This window comes from Hordeum vulgare, chromosome 3H (assembly GCF_904849725.1).
Source record: "Hordeum vulgare subsp. vulgare chromosome 3H, MorexV3_pseudomolecules_assembly, whole genome shotgun sequence".
Taxonomy (NCBI): Eukaryota; Viridiplantae; Streptophyta; class Magnoliopsida; order Poales; family Poaceae; genus Hordeum; species Hordeum vulgare.
This window is the reverse complement of record NC_058520.1, coordinates 347,178,898-347,193,774: the sequence shown is the minus strand read 5'-3', so window position 1 is coordinate 347,193,774 and position 14,877 is coordinate 347,178,898.

Genomic DNA, 14,877 nt, shown 5'->3' with positions numbered 1-14,877 from the left:
CAGGAAACCAAGGACGACCCAAAGGGTGAAGGGGCTACGAGTGTAGTTAGGCTCCTGAGTCGCGATGCTCAGGAGTCCCCCTTGACGCGCGAGGTGTCCTCACGAGGATAACGCGGCGAAGATTCCGAAACTCAGAACACCTTCAGCACTCCGCGTCGGCAGAGCCTACCCCGCACGTACCTCCCCGCGATTGAACCGACCGGAAACCAAGGATGGCCCAAAGGGGGGCTACGAGCATAGTTAGGCCCCTCAGTCTCGATGCACAGGGGCCCCCCTTGACGTCCGTGCGACTCCGATGCTCCTCCTAAGAAACTGATGATATAAGACTCTCGAACTCCTTCAGCACTCTGCGTCTGCAGGGCCTGCCCCGCGCGTACCTCTCCGCGGTTGAATCGACTGGAAAAGGACGACTCAAAAGGAAAAGGGGCTACGGGCGCAGTTAAGGCTCCTGAGTCGCGATGCTCACGATTCCCCCTTGACGTACGAGTGATTCTAGCGTCCTTTCTATGGGGTCCGAAGCGATTTGTCAAGCGCACTAGGCTGTGCGTCGGCAGGGCCCACCCCGCGTGTACATTTCCGTGATTGAACCGTCCAAGTACGGCCCAAAGGGGGAAGGAGCTACGGGCACAGTTACGCCCCTGAGTCACGATGCTCAGCAGTCCCCCTTGACATGCGAGCAGCTCCGTACCTTCAGCTGTTTGCCCCACGCGCTGGGCATGGGCGAAGTAGCGGGTGGACTGTGTTGATTTCCTTGCCCGCCGAGGATGTAGCCATTAACGGGCTGTGTTGATGCCATCTCGGGGCATAGATATTGGTGGACTGCATTGGTGCCAGCTGAGGGCGTAGTCATTGGCGGACTATGTTGATTACCCCTATCTATACCCAGCATGGAGCATATGTCTTCCACTAGGTGTGGGATGGACCCCTTGCTACGGCAACAAAAGTTCTTCCTTGGCGCTAGGAGTTCTTCTTGTTACTTCTTTGGTTTGCGTCGGTTTTTCCCTTGAAGAGGAAAGGGTGATGCAGCACAGGAGAAGTAAGTATTTCCCTCAGTTTGAGAACCAAGGTATCGACCCAGAAGGCGGGCCTCGTCAAGTCCAGAGTACCTGCGCAAACACAAACAAGCTTGCACCCAACGCTTCAAAGGGGTTGTCAATCCCTTCAAGATTGTTTGCAAAGTGAGATCTGAAGGCGGAAAGTGCAACAAAGTAAAAAGTGTAAGGCTGAAAATATGGTGTGGAGTAGACCCTGGGGGCCATAGTGTTCACTAGAGGCTTCTCTCATAATAGCAAATATCACGGTGGGTGAACAAATTACTGTCGAGCAATTGATAGAACCGCGCAAAGTCATGACGATATCTAAGGCAATGATCATACATATAGGCATCACGTCTGAGACAAGTAGACCGATACTTTCTGCATCTACTACTATTACTCCACACATCGACCGCTATCCAGCATGCATCTAGTGTATTGAGTTCATGACGAACAGAGTAACGCCTTAAGCAAGATGACAAGATGTAGAGGGATAATCTCAAACCAATGATGAAACCCCCATCTTTTTACCCTTGATGGCAACAACACGATGCGTGCCTCGCTACCCCTTCTGTCACTGGGTGAGGTCACCGCACGGTATGAACCCAAAACCAAGCACTTCTCCCATTGCAAGAATAATTGATCTAGTTGGCCAGACAAAACCCACAACTCAAAGAGAATTACAAGGATATGAAATCATGCATAAGAGAGATCAGAAGAAACTCAAATAAGATTCATAGATAATCTGATCATAAATCCACAATTCATCGGATCTCGACAAACACACTGCAAAAGAAGATTACATCGGATAGATCTCCACGAAGATCATGGAGAACTTTGTATTGAAGATCCAAGAGAGAGAACAAGCCATCTAGTTACTAGCGATGGACCCATAGGTCTATGGTGAACTACTCACACATCATCGGAGAGGTCATGGTGTTGATGAAGAAGCCCTCCGTATCCGAATCCCCCCTTCGACAGGGCACCAGAACGTGCCCCAGATGGGATCTTGCGGAGATAGAAGTTGCGGCAACGGAAAAGTACTTTTGATGATCTCCTGATTTTTTTGAGATTTTAAGGGAATTTATAGGCGCAACCCCTAGGTCAGGGGGCGCTCAGGGGCCCACAAGCCTGTGGGACACGGCCTACCCCCATGGCCACGGGGTGGGTGCTTGTGGGGCCCCTGAGGCTCCCCTGCCTTGGCTCTCAAGCTTCCCGATCTTCTTCCATTCCGGAAAAAATCTTTTCTGGGATTTTCTTCCGTTTGGACTCCGTTTCAAAATCTCCTCTGAAAGGGGTCAAAAACATGGAAAAAACAGGAACTCACACTTGGCACTGAGTTAATAAGTTAGTCCCAAAAAATATATAAACGACATGCAAAACATCGAAAGTTTGACAAGATAATAGTATGAAACCATCAAAAATTATATATACGTTGGAGACGTATCAAGCATCCCCAAGCTTAACTCCTGCTCGTCCTCGAGTAGGGAAGTGATAAAGAACGAATTTTTGATGTGGAATGCTACCTAGCATCGTTGTCCTTTGCAACTTCTTTCACAGGACATGAACGTTCAGATCCGTAAGATTCGAAACAATAGTTTTCTATTGACATGAAAACAGTATTACTTCAAGCAAACTAGCAAAGTAATCATGAACTTTCAAAATAACAAGGCCAAAGAAAGTTATCCCTACAAAATCATATAGTCTGGCTATGCTCCATCATCCTCACACAACTAATGTAAATCATGCACAACCCCGGTATTGGCCAAGTAATTGTTTTCGCACTCTTACTTTCTCAAACTTTTTATAACTATCATGCAATACATGAGCGTGAGCCATGGATATAGCACTATAGGTGGAATAGAGTGTGGTGGTGGTTGTGAGACAAAAAGGGAGGAGATAGTCACATTGACTCGGCGTATCAATAGGCTATGGAGATGCCCATTAATATATATCAATGTGAATGAGTAGGGATTGCCATACAAGAGATGAAATGGAGCTATAAGTACGTGAAACCTCAAAAGGAGAACTAGTCGGTGTGCATCCAATTTGCTTGATCACGAAGAACTAGGGCAATTTTGAGGAAGCCCATCATTGGAATATACAAGCCAAGTTATATAATGAAGATTCCCACTAGCATATGGTAGTGACAATGCAAGAAGCTCTTAATCATGAAGAACATGGTGCTATCATGAAGCACAAGTGTGGAAAAAGATAGTAGCATTGTCCCTTCTCTCTTTTTCACTCCTTTTTTTCATTTGGGCTCTTAGACCTCTTTTTTTCCTCTTTTATTTTTTATTTTTTGGGGCTCTTTGGCCTCTTTTATTTATTTATTTATTTATTTCCTCACATGGGACAATGCTCTAATGATGATCATCACACTTTTATTTACTCACAGCTCAAAGATCACAATGATGATGACTCCATAGGAAATGCCTCCGACAGTGTACCGGGATGTGCAATGATCTAGCATGGCGTATGATGTTGAAACATCTCGCTAGCTATCTTACGATCATGCAATGGCAATATGAGAGTGACGGCACAAGTCATGAGACGGAACGGTGGGAGTTGCATGGCAATATATCTCGGAATGGCTATGAAAATGCCATAGTAGGTAGATATGGTGGCTGTTTTGAGGAAGGAATTTGGTGGGTTTGTGCACCGGCGAGAATTGCGCGACACTAGAGAGGCTAGCAATGGTGGAAGGTGAAAGTTCACCTATACCATGGGCTCACATTAGTCATGAAGAACTCACATACTTGTTGCTAAACCCATACTCTGAGGGGAAGGGTTGGTAGGTGTAAACCATCGCGCGATCCCGAGCTCAACACAAAGGATGACAATCAATAGATCAATTATGCTCCGACTTCCTAACATAGCGGTTCACCATACGTGCATGCTACGGGAATCACTAACTTCAACACAAGTATTTCTAGATTCACAACACCCTACTAACATTACTCTTAATATTACCAAATCCATGTCTCAAAACTATTTGAGAGGAATCAAAACTTCTCTTTCTACTCAATGCACATGAAGATGGAGGTTTTTTTGCATCCTCTTTGGGTATCTACCACTTTTGGGACTACTTTTATAGCATAAGCCAATTAGCAAATCACGCACCGCCGTGCTCTAAAAGATATAAGTGAAGCACATAGAGCAAAAGTATCTAGCTCAAAAGATATAAGTGAAGCACTATGAGCATTCTAGCAAAATCACGATGAGTGCATGTCTCTCTCTCTCAAAAAGGTGTGCAGCAAGAATGATTGTGACACAACAAAAGGAAAAAACTCCTACGATACAAGACTCTCCAAGCAAAAACACATATCATGTGGTGAATAAAAATATAGCTCCAAGTAATGTTACCGATGGATTGAAGACGAAAGAAGGGATGGCTTCCTGGGGCATCCCCAAGCTTAGGCTTTTTGGTGTCCTTGAATTTGGATTGCGATGCCTTGGGCATCCCCAAGCTTGAGCTCTTTCCACTCCTTATCTCTTTGTCCATGAGAACATCACCCAAAACTTGAAAACTTCACAACACAAAACTTAAACAGAAACTTGTGATAACATTAGCACAAGAAAACAAACTACCACTTCTTTTGGTACTGTAGCAAACTTGAATTCTATCTATATTGATGATGGGCTACTATATTCTCACTTTTCCATGGCTAGTACACCCGATACTAACCATAGTTTCATCAAAAAGAGCAACCGACTCAACAAAAACAGAATCTGTCAAAAACAGACCAGTCTGTAGAAATCTGTATACTTCGTATACTTCTGGTAACTCAAAAAATCTGAAGCATTACGACATACTGGGCAAAAAGCATATCAACCAGGAGCAACAAGAATCAACTCAAAATCTATTTCTGAATAAAAATGAAAAATCATATCGTGAGCGAAAAGTTTCTGTCTTTTTCTAGCACGAAACAACCATTACCAAGACTAGTCATAAAGGTTTTGCTTGGCTCAAACACAAAAAGAAACACAAAAAACACAATCACAACAGGATTACGAAAGTGTGGATGCAACAAAACAGAAAGAAAAAAGATAAATTCATTGGGTTGCCTCCCAACAAGCGCTATTGTTTAACACCCTTAGCTAGGCATAAAAGCGATAGAATCACGTATCGTCGTCTTTGGTGTCCAAAGCATAAGTGGCCCTCATCATGGATTCATAAGGCAATCTTATTTTCTTTCTAGGAAAGTGTTCCACACCCTTCCTTAAAGGAAATTGAAATCTAATATTCCCTTCCTTCATATCGATGATAGCACCGATAGTCCTTAGGAAAGGTCTACCAAGAATAATAGGGCATGTAGGATTGCACTCAATGTAAAGCACAATGAAATCCATGGGTACATAGTTCTTATTTGAAATAATATGAACATCATTGATCCTTCCCATGGGTTTCTTGACAGTAGAATCAGCAAGATGCAAATTAAGAGATCACTCTTCAATCTCATTAAAAACCACCCAGAACATCACATAAAGACTTTGGAATCGCAGAAACACTAGGTCCCAAATCACACAAAGCATTGCACTCATAGTTTTTTATTTTGATTTTGATGGTAGGTTCCCACTCATCATGAAGCTTTCTAGGGATAGAGACTTCCAATTCAAGCTTATCTTCAAGAGATTTGATCATAGCTTCGACGATATGATCGGTAAAGGCCTTGTTTTGGCTATAAGCGTGTGGAGAGTTCAACATGGATTGCATCAAGGAAATGCATTCAATCAAGGAGCAACTATCATCATTGAATTACTTGAAATCCAAGGTAGTAATTTCATTACTACTCAAAGTTTTAACATCTTCTACTCCACTTTTAATGCTTTTAGCATCAAGATAGATGGACTCCAAATCATTGTGGCACTTTTCAACAAAAGTGGGTTCATATCCAGCCCCATAATCATTAGGTTTGACACAAGAAAACAAAGATTTCATGGGAGTCACACCAAGCACTTTAAGATCTTCGTGATTCTCATCACGAGAACAAGGCTTTTTAAGCCATTCATGTCTAGCACGAATTTGGGCTGTTCTTTCTTGGCTCTCAATCATGGAAACACGCATAGCTTTCAAAGTTTCATCCATATTGATTTTGGGAGGATCACATCGAACTTTCAAAGCATCAACATCACTAGAAATTCTACCAACGCTCTTAGCCAAATCGTCAATTTTGAGTAGTTTTTCCTCTATGGACGCATTGAAAATCTTTTGTGAGTTGATGAACTCTTTGATATTACTCTCTATATCACAGGGTCATCTCTTGTAATTTCCATGAGTATTGTTGTAGGAGTTTCCAAAGTTATTAGAGGAGTTACTAGGAAAAGGCCTAGGAACATAGTTTCCTCTAAAAGCATTGTTGTTGCCAAAGTTATTCCTACCAACAAAATTAATGTCCAAGCTAGCGTTGCTACTCTCAATCAAAGAACACAAGGGCATATCATTAGGATCCAAAGGAGCACTTCTACTAGCAACCAAATTCGTTAACTCGTCCATCTTAGCACTTAACGAGTTAATTTCTTCTATAGCGTGTACCTTCTTACTAGTAGGTGACCTTTCAGTGTGCCGATGAGAGTAGTTCATCATCATGTTGTCTAAGACCTTTGTGGCTTCCCCTAACATGATTTCCATGAACGTTCCACCTAAGGCGGAGTCCAAAATATTTCTAGAAGCGGAATTTAAGCCAGCATAAAAGATTTGAATAATCGTCCAAAGACTCAAGCCATGAGCGGGACAATTTCTAATCATTAATTTCATTCTCTCCTAGGATTGTGCAACATGTTCATGATCAAGTTGCTTGAAATTCATGATATCATTACGGAGAGAGATGATCTTAGCCGGAGGAAAATACTTGGATATATAAGCATCTTTGCACTTATCCCAAGAATTGATACTATTTTTGGGCAAAGAAGAAAACCAAGTTTTTGCGCGATCTCGCAACTTGAAAGGAAAAGGGTTCAATTTAATCATGTCATTATCCACATCTTTTTTCTTTTGCATATGCAAAGCTCAATGAAGGTATTGAGATGGGATGCGGTATCTTCACTAGGAGGGCCAGAGAATTGCTCTTTCATAACAAGATTCATCGAAGCGACATTGATTTCTTATGACTCCGCACTAGTGGCGGGAACAATCGGAGTACTAATAAAATCATTATTATTAGTATTCGAGAAGTCACAAATTTGGTGTTTTCGTTCATGGTGACTTCAGCAAGCAAGCAAGCACACAAGCAAACAAAGAGCAGGCGAGAAAAAGGGCGAACGAAAAGGCGAACGAAAAAGGAAAACGAAATAGGAAAATTGGTGAAGTGGGGGAGAGGAAAACGAGAGGCAACTGACAAACAAATTAAACTCAAGAGATGAGTTTCCGACACCTACTTGGATGAGTTCTTGACTTGATTTTCCTACCCGGCAACAGCGCACGAAATTCTTCTGCTATGGCAAAAAAAGTCCTTCCTTGGCGCTAGGAATTCTTCTTGTTACTTCTCTGGTTTGCATCGGTTTTTCCCTTGATGAGGAAAGGCTGATGTAACACAGGAGCAGTAAGCATTTCCATCAGTTTGAGAACCAAGGTATTGATCCAGAAGGAGGGCCTCGCCAAGTCTAGAGTACCTGCGCAAACACAAATAAGCTTGCACGCAACGCTTCAAAGGGGTTTTCAATCCCTTCAAGATTGTTTGCAAAGTGAGATCTGAAGGCGGAAAGTGCAACGAAGTAAAAAGTGTAAGGTTGAAAATGTGGTGTGGAGTAGACCCTCGGGGCCATAGTGTTCACTACATGCTTCTCTCATAATAGCAAATATCACGGTGGGTGAACAAATTACTGTCGAGCAATTGATAGAACCGCGCAAAGTCATGACGATATCTAAGGCAATGATCATACATATAGGCATCACGTCCGAGACAAGTAGACCGATACTTTCTGCATCTACTACTATTACTCCACACATCGACCGTTATCCAGCATGCATCTAGTGTATTGAGTTCATGACGAACAGAGTAACGCCTAAAGCAAGATGACATGATGTTGAGGGATAATCTCAAACCAATGATGAAAACCCCATCTTTTTACCCTTGATGGCAACAACATGATGTGTGCCTCGCTACCCCTTCTGTCACTGGATGAGGTCACCGCACGGTATGAACCCAAAACCAAGCACTTCTCCCATTGCAAGAATCATAGATCTAGTTGTCCAGACAGAACCCACAACTCGAAGAGAATTACAATGATATGAAATCATGCATAAGAGAGATCAGAAGAAACTCAAGTAAGATTCATAGATAATCTGATCATAAACCCACAATTCATCGGATCTCGACAAACACACCGCAAAAGAAGATTACATCGGATAGATCTCCATGAAGATCATGGAGAACTTTGTATTCAAGATCGAAGAGAGAGAAGAAGCCATCTAGTTACTTGCTATGGATCTGTAGGTATATGGTGAACTACTCACGCATCATCGGAGAGGTCATGGTGTTGATGAAGAAGCCCTCCGTATCTGAATCCCCCCTCCAGCAGGGCACCAGAACATGCCCCAGATGGTATCTTGCGGAGACAGAAGCTTGCGATGGCGGAAAAGTACTTTCGATGATCTCTTGATTGTTTTGGGATTTTTAGGGAATTTATAGGCTCAACCCCTAGGTGAGGGGGCGCTCAGGGGGCCCACAAGCATGTGGGCCGCGGCCTACCCCCCTGGCCGCGAGGTGGGGGCTTGTGGGGCCCTGAGGCTCCCCTGCCTTGGCTCTCAAGCTTCCCGATCTTCTTCTATTCCGGAAAAAATCTTTTCGGGGATTTTCTTCCGTTTGGACTCCGTTTCAAAATCTCCTTTGAAAGGGGTCAAAAACTTGGAAAAAATAGGAACTAGCACTTGGCACTGAGTTAATAAGTTTGTCACAAAAAATATATAAAAGGCATGCAAAACATCCAAAGTTTGACAAGATAATAGCATGAAACCATAAAAAATTATAGATACGTTGGAGACGTATCACCCCTCCACGTCCTCAGTGGGATGGGGGCTAGGCTATACAGCCTCTGCTCGTTATTACGTGAGAGTGTCATGGTGGGGGTGTACATGGGAGGTCGCAAGGACGCTATGGCCTCACGAGTGTCCCTACCCCCAAGGCATTGGGCACTGATCGTCTTCCTAGCACAGAGCATAGGGCTGCCACTAGGCATGGGATGGACCCCTCGGCGTCCTCGGAGGGCCCTGGGCGTATACAGCCACGGCTCGCTATTACGTGAGAGTGTCACGGTGGGGGTGTATATGGGAGGTCGCGAGGACGCTATGGCCTAGCGAGTGTCCCTACCCCCGAGTCATTGTTAGACTGAGTTGACTTGGTTTGGGTCATTGGCAAACCCTGTTGACTTCTTGTTCTTTGGGAGTGAGGCTGCGTATCTGCATGGACAAACTTTGACCGAAGCCCCCAAGCGGGGGGCCGACCGCCCGACAATATATTCAAGCCACAACGTTAGGATGCCAAATAGGTCAAATTGAACAGCCAAATGATGCATAAGCGAAAGTAGTAGACAGGGAAAGTACGGAGCCTGGGGATGCCGCATGGCCTCGGGGTTACCCACGGGTGGGGTGAACCGAAAACTTACCTCGATGCGGCCAACAAAAAGTCACCTGGCGGCCGAGCCGCTGAAGTGCCGGAGGCTCCGTTGTCGCTTCATATCTTGTCTCTGCGGTCGCGAAACTCACGGGTCCTCTGCCTCCCGAGGCTCGGGGCCTTCTCTTCGCCCAAGCATCTCCTCCTCCTCCTCGCGGCGCCCCAGCAGGCGGGGTACGAGCATGGCCTGCTGGAGCCTCTGGTAAGTGGGAGCCGCCTTCCCCTGCGCGAAGAGCATGAAGGCGTTGGCACCTCCGTACACTCATCGGTAGCCAGTCAGCGTAGGCCAGAAGGGGCCGTGTGCCGCGGCTATGTTGGTTGAAGACGCGTTGACGCAGAAGCGGGGCCGGTCAACCGTGCCGACGACGACGACTGGGATAGGTGGTGCAGGGCAGTCACCGCGTCGCATGGCCTGGGCCTCGCGAAGTTCTCAGATTGCTTTGATGATGGACTCGCGAGAGCTGGTCGGACGTGCTTTGGAGCACGCCCTCGGGATGTGCTCGGGCGCCGCCTCCGCCTCACTAATCAGGCTAGGGGGCTCCCCGATGGGATCCCCCAGCTCTGACCCAAGAGGGGCGCCGAGCGTGCATCCCTATGCGATGGGGGACAGGGCTCCGTCCCGAGGCACCGAGCCCGAAGCCCCGAGGCACTCAGTGGAGAGGAGCTCCTTCTTCTTCTTGCGCGGGTCCTCACGAGGCTGCTCGTCGTCTTCATCGTTCGAGCGTTCCGCCACCGCTGTGCGGTACGCTCGCTCGAGTGCACGGACGACATGCTTCTCATGACAGGGAATGGTGATGACGCTGCTGCTCCCGGGCATCTTGAGGAGATTGTATCCATGGTGGACCACTCCCATGAACTTGGCGAGCGCTGGGTACCCGAGGATGGTGTTGTATGCCAGGTGGATGTGCGCGACGTCAAAGATGATGACTTTAGTGTGGTAGTGCTTGCGCTCGCCGAAGGTGACGGGCAGATGCACTTGCCCAATGGGTACAGTGGATCCCTTTGTTACCCCTGAGAAGGGCTTGGTCGGCATGAGCTGCTCATACGGCAGCTGGAGTTTATCGAAGGTCTCGACTGAGAGGACGTTGAGCCCAGCTCCACTATCAATGAGGGCCTTGGTGACGAGGATGTTGCTGATGGTTCGGGTTCACATCATTGGGAGCTTGCCGGCCATGAACGAGCACCTGAGCTGGTCGCTTGGGTCGAAAGCAATGGTCGTCTCGAACCGGTTGAGTGGACACATCGCTTCAGGCCTTGAGAGGGCGGCATTCACTTCCCGGGCAAACTGCTTGAAGGCGTGGTTGGAGGCTGGCGTCTGGGCGCCGCCCAGGATGGAAGCCACTGCCCTGGCCTTCTGCAAGCCAACATCCCTGTCGTCCTGCTTGTCTTCATCCCTCCTCCTGGGCTGCGGAGACAACGGGGGCAGCACGGCCTCCCGAGGGTGAGCCTCACGAGGTTGGCCGCGTCGCTGCCCCTCCTAAGGATTATCTCGCTAGCGGTCCTCCTGAGGCTGGCCACACCAGGGGTCCTGCTGAGGATGTTCACGCCACCCCTGACGTGGCTCACGGTCATCCCAGCGGCCCCGATTGCGGCCTCCTCCACGCGCAGGGCTTCCGTCGAACCGTCCGGGGCGCCTGTTCAAGTGCTCGCCACGAACCAAACGGAGTTCTTGACATTCAGAGGTGTCATGGCCGTTGGTGCCATGGAAGATGCACGTCGGCCCCCCTCCGGATTGGCGCTCTCCCCCTCGGGTATGCTTGGTCTAAGGCTCGGAGGCAAGCACCGCCGAGGCCTTGCGCTTCACCTCCTTGGCTTTGGCTTTCTTCTCTTCTGGGTCCGCCTCCTGGAGCCCGAGGAGCGACATGCGTTCTTCTTCCGCCTTAGCGCATTTGCTTGCCAAGTTGAACATCTCGAGTGCGGTGCTCATTTCATCGTTCATGGCAAGCTCTTCCTTCATCTTTCCGTCGGTGACTCCGTCGGAGAAAGACGAGATGACGGCCTCATCCGACGCATTGGGGATCTTGAAACGTTGTATTAACTTGTGTAGGGTCTCTCCCTCCTGCTGCTTGACACGCCGCATGTTGTTCACTTTGGGAGCGCGGTCGCGAGTACCCTGGAAGTTGGCGATGAAGCGCTCGCGTAGGCCGTCCCAGGAGGTGATGGATTCCTTTGGGAGGTTGAGGAGCCACGAGAGTGCGCCGCCCTTGAGTGCCATCGGGAACCAGCACGCCATGGTCTTGTCGCCTCCTCCTGCCACCCTGATGCTCAGCGCGTAGAGTTGTAGGAACTCAACCGGGTCTTGGGTGCCATCATAACGTGAGGGCAGGCCGCGCTTGAACTTGAGGGCGACGCGAAGGGGTAGAGCTCGAGGGTGATGGTGAAGCACCCCACCGGTCCAATGGGCATGGTACGCACGGGAGCTGAAAGGTCTTGTTGCTCCACAGGGTCTGCTTCGAGCGGGGCGCGCTCCTCGCGCGGGATCTGCAATGTCAGGGGCGCGCACGTGTTGGCACGGGGCCGGGGGATCATATGGCAGCTCGCTTCATCCCCGGGCACCTCCTGGGTTCACGAGGCCGGCCGTGGGGTCGCTCTTCCTGCCCGGGCTCGGGGTCCGCGACACACCGCAGTGGTGGGGGCGGCGCGTCTGGTTCCTCGCTGTTCGCCAGCGATGGTTGGGGCCGGAGCGAGCATGAGAGTGCCGCTGAGTCATCGGAAGGGGCGATGAGCTCCTCGATGCGATGGAGCCAGTCTTCATGGTGGTCTGGAGCGGGACGTAATGGGGTAGCTCAGTGGCCATGGCAAGCGCACGGCGGTCGTGGTGCATCTCTGGCCGAGCGCGCGATGCAGACCCCGAAGGGCTGGCGAGCGATGGCGTGGCGGTGCGGCTGTCAATCGGCTCGGTCGCCGACTAGGAGGAGCCCTGTTGCTCTTGAGCTTCGGGGCCGGTGGTAGCGTTCACCATGGGTGACAGCGACCGGCGCGCGCCGGCGGCACCGACGAGCGTGGTCTGGGCGATGCGGGTGGCGTGTCGTACTGCGGGAACTCGGCGAACGTCAACCATCGGAGCCGTGCATCTTGGTGAGGGCGAAGCTTGGAGGAAACCTCGACATTCCCCTACCTGGCGCACCAAATGTCGGATTTCGGCTTCCGCAAAACCCTAAGGATTCGAAGACTGGGGCGTGTACGAAGGTCTGTCCCTGCCTCGCCTCGCCTAGCCACTATTTGATGGAAACGAGGAGTCACTCGATAGCGAGCGGAACACAAAACATAACAGTTTACCCAGGTTCGGGCCGTTGCGAAGCGTAAAACCCTACTCCTGCTTTTGGTGGATTGCCTCTCACGGAGGTGGTGGATGAATTAGTATAATGTTCTTGGGCCTCCGGAGGCCGAGAGACTAGTGTGTTGTTCTACCGTCTGAATGAACTCCCCCTCTCAAGTATCCTACCCTCTCTATTTATAGCGGAGGCCCGGGTCCTCTTCCCTCATAGCTTCGGCGGGAAGGGATCCCACAATGGCCAATTTTGAAGGGGAACAAGGGAAGATGCTCCCGTGCCCAAAGGTGGTCTTCGCCTGCAAAGTAAATCTCCGTGCCGTAGAGACGGGGCCGTGGATGACGTTTGCCCTACTGGTGGGAGGCTGCGGCTATGTTGCACCAGAAGGGAAACCTTTGGAAGATGCCTTTGGGAAACCTGTATGCTCCCGCGTCCTTTGCACCAAAGGGGAAACTGCCCCGTCCTGCCATCTTCTGCTCGCCTATCCTTTCCTGGGGTCACCCTTGAATCTTGAGGCCCGGTCTTGCCTCGGAATATCCGCCGCTCCGGAGGGGTCCCGAGGAGGCCCCGTGTGGGTCTTGACGCTGCTCCTCCTCGTGAGGCTTGGCTCCTCACGAGGGCCATTCCTTGAGTTGTGTTGGGCCCGTTGGTTTGCTCTAATCAGGCTGGCCCGCCTTGGGCCACAGGAAGGCAGGTCTGGGTACTCCCAATCCCAGAATGCCGACAGTTTCCCCTTACCCCAAATTGACCAAATCATCGATGCTACAGCCGAACACGATTCTCTATGTTTCCTTCATGCCTACTCCATAGACCATCAGACTAAAATGAAGGAATCCTATCAGGCTTCAACCGCCTTCATAACCCCCTATGGACCATTCTGCTTTAACACTTTGCCTTTTGGGTTGAAGAACGCGGGCGCCACTTACCAGCACATGATCCAAACATGTTTGGAGAAACAAACAGGAAAAGAGTAGAGGCATACATGGATGACGTAGTCATCAACACCAAGCACGTGGACCGGCTGGTAGATGACCTCAGGCACACCTATGCCATCCTACGAGAATACAATATACAACTCAACATTGACAAGTGTGTCTCTGGAGTCCCAGTCAGCAAACTTCTCGGATTCATCATGTTGCAAAGAGGGATAGAGGCCAATCCGGCCAAGATCCGAGCTCTGTCACAACTCGTGGTTCCTACAAAGCTGAAGCATGTTCAAAAATTGGCAGGCTGTGTGGCGGCTTTAGTCCATTTATCTCTCGCCTCGGCGAGAAAGCACTCCCACTTTACAGGTTGCTGAAAAAGACCTATAACTTCGAGTGGACCGACGAAGCTCCGACTGCTCTAGAGGAAATCAAAATGCTGCTTGCCAACAACCCCATCCTACCAGCACCTCGCATAGGAGAACCGATGTTGTTATAAATGCCGGTCACCAATAAAGTGGTCAGTGTGCTCCTCATCGTAGAACGGGAGGCCAATGGGGCACCAACTATGGATATAAAGGTCGGTCTATTACGTGTATGAAGTGCTTACCCCATGCAAAACCGGATAACCACACTATTAGAAGATCACCTACACAGTGTTTATGGCATCACGTAAGCTCAGGCACTATATCCAACAGTGCGTGGTCACGGTAACATCCAAGGTCCCCTTGATTAACAACAAGGACGCCACCGGCCGAATAGCTAAATGGGCCATCGAACTCCTCCCATTTGAGATTACCTACAAGCCATGACGAACTATCAAATCTCAACTGCTTGCCGACTTCGTTGCCGAATGGACAAAGGCAGAACTCCCCAGAGAGTACAACGCTTATGATAATTGGACCATGTACTTCGATGGGTCCAAAACTCTTGCCGGACAAGAGGCTGCCATAATCCTCACATCCCCTACCGGGGATAACATCTGATATGTGCTACAGATCATGTATGCCAACTCGAATAATGTGGCAGAATACGA